This window comes from Otolemur garnettii, unplaced genomic scaffold (genome assembly GCF_000181295.1).
Source record: "Otolemur garnettii isolate 467f Iridium unplaced genomic scaffold, OtoGar3 scaffold00020, whole genome shotgun sequence".
Lineage (NCBI taxonomy): Eukaryota > Metazoa > Chordata > Mammalia > Primates > Galagidae > Otolemur > Otolemur garnettii.
The window spans coordinates 628,758-631,527 of NW_003852415.1; the positions used below are offsets into that span (position 1 = coordinate 628,758).

Below are 2,770 nucleotides of genomic sequence, written 5' to 3' on the forward strand. Positions count from 1 at the left end.
CCCAGCTACTTGGGAGGCTGAGGCAGGAGACTCACTTGAGCCCAGGAGTTGGAGGTTGCTGTGAGCTGTGATGCCACAGTACTCTACCCAGGGGGACAGCTTGAGGCTCTGTCTCAAAAATAACATAAAATAAAATAAAGTTGTTCACCTAGTCTGTTCCACTTACAGAGTAGAATTTGTTATCACTTGATTTCAAGGATGATTTATATGGAGAAACTGGTTCTTCAAGGTAAATCAGAATAAAGTCACAGGTAACTTTACAAAGTAAACTTAGTTTTGGAGCTACTAGAAGAAAAAATTAAAAATACTACCCATTATGATACATAACAGTCCTCAATTCTATATATGGCTTATTGAATGACTTCATAGTTGATGCAAGTACAATTAATGAGAAAGAGAAAAATTAGTGTCATTTGAGAAAAGACAAGAGAATCAAAGCAAGATAAAAAACCCCATCACTCAGAGGCATATGAAGTGCATTTACAACTTGTAAACTTATAGAGATGTGATCTCCCATGTGGATATTTGCCCTACCTACCAGGGTCATAATGATCTTGTCTGTATGGAGATTCAGCCAAGACACCCCATATTCTTTGGTTGACCAGGAACTAGGAAAACTATGGAGGAAAAGAATTACAAAACCAAGTCAGCCAAACACTAAGTAGTTTACTCCAAGTTTAAAAGCATGTGTTCTAAACAATGAAATATTTTGAATTTATTTAGCAAAATAATCCCTGAAATGTCATAGTAAGGTTACCTCCCAGCAATTGTGGAAGGAAAGGCTACCATACGAATTGTTAAACAGCAACTTCCTACTCTACTATCTATACTGACAGATGACTATATAATCATCCAGTTCTAGTTGGGAGCAGTGGCTCATGGCTATAAACGTAGCACTCTGGGAGGCCGAGGTGGGTGGACTGCCTGAACTCACAGATTCAAGACCAGCAGCAGCCAGAGAGAGATCTCATCTCTAAAAATAGCTGGGTGTTGTGGTGGGCACCTGTAGTCCCAGCTACTTAGGAGCCTGAGGCAAGAGAATCACTTAAGCCCAAGAGTTTTAGGTTGCTGTGAGTTATAACACCATGGTACGTCTTTTATAGTGAGACTCTATTTCAAAAAAAAAAAAAAATCGTGTGGCACCTGTGGCTCAAAGGAGTAAGGCACTGGCCCCATATGCCAGAGGTGGCGAGTTCAAACCTAGCCCCTGCCAAAAACTGATAAAAAAAAAATCATCAAGTTCTTTGGTAGAGAACCTGGAGATTCAGAAGAATGTAAATTTGTAGAATCATCTCTACCAGAATATGAAATCTTAGTATTTCTCTTAATCATATTCCTGTCAATAGGTTTATCTTTAAAAAAAGTATGATACAACAAAGTATAAAGCACTGTAACTAAGATACTAATCAGTAATCTTTCATTTATTTATTTATTTATTTATTTGAGACAGGGTCTCATTATGTTGTCCTCAGTAGAGTGCCATGGCATCACAGCTTGCAATTCTCTTGCCTCAGCCTCCCAAGTACCTGGGACTACAGATGCCCACCACAATGCCCAGCTATTTTTTTGTTGCAGTTGTATAGCTGACCCCGGCTAGGTTAGAACCCGCCATCCTCAGTGTGTGTAGTTGGCGCTGTAACCACTGAGCTATGGGCACTGAGCCTATAATCAATTTTAAAAATTAATTCTAAATGTACAGCCTGTGACAGAAGACGTTATACTCTCTTTTCTGAAAGTTATTAACAGGGTGCATACAAAATAAACTGTAATTTATAGATTCCATATCACAGGTTAACTCCTTCAATGTACGGTGATTCTACCCATGGACCCAAAGGAGTGTGACAGAGGGGAAAATGCACCAGAAATACAAATAGTTAAGCCATAATCATGCTGGCAGATGGTATGCTCAGAAACGTTTTCAGGGTTTATTAGTTCCCTCTAATCACAGAATTCAGAAATGCGAACTACTTAAGTGGAGGAAAAAAGGGAGTGAGGGAAATTAGAGGCCAAAAACCTGGGGAAAGAGTGTAAAGAATTAGTTCTCCCTAGAGAAATGCAGAAGGATCTGCAATGACATTTTAAAGAAATTTTAAGTTTAATTTGAAATGGAGGATAAGTCAGAGCAGAAACTGAACCACAAGTCTCTCATATATTGGCTTGGCACGCAGAACACATCTTCCTTAACTACTCATTGAATTACTGCCTGATTGATTGCATACCCAGAGCGCCTCCTCTGACAAACGATAATACTTTTGAGTACACTCCTTTTCAGAGGTGTATTCAGAATTTAAAAAAAGGAATTTTCAACTTTATGCAACTTGCTAAAAAAGCGGCCGTGATTGTGTTAAGTATTAGCAAAGGGGAATCTGGGGGCTGGTTCTGGGCGGGACGCGTCGGGGACACAGGACAGAGTGGAGGCGTGGACCCTCTTCCCGACCCCGAAGGCAGCACTTCCCGCCCCACCCAGCTCGCGGGCGCCCGCGCGTCGTCCTTTGGAAGCTGGCAGCCTCGCCCTGAAGCACCGTCCTTGGGAAAGTCCTCAACTGCCCATCAAAAAACGTTTGGCCTGGGCCGTCCGCTGTCTGCGGCATCCCTTCCAGAATCAGCAAGAGTCCGAAGCTAGGAAAGGGAGAAAGAAAGCAAAGCTCCCGGGTGGCGCCCGGAGCGGTGGAGGCGGGGCAGGGGCCAAAGAGAGTAAGACAGCTGCGGCCACGCTGGCTGCAGCGCGGAGAGAAGGGAGGACCAGACCGGCGGGCGAGACTAAGCGGGC

General features: G+C 42.9%; 1 protein-coding gene across 1 annotated transcript in view; it reads right to left on the bottom strand.

The window, feature by feature from the left end:
• The window catches only part of ENTPD5 (ectonucleoside triphosphate diphosphohydrolase 5), a 45,709-nt gene extending 45,109 nt beyond the window's left edge, over positions 1–600 (bottom strand). The window contains exon 1 of the mRNA XM_012803488.2: positions 539–600. The gene's annotated coding sequence lies outside the window, so the exon portion shown is untranslated. The remainder of the gene's footprint in view (positions 1–538) is intronic.
• Between the last annotated feature and the right edge of the window lie 2,170 nt (positions 601–2,770).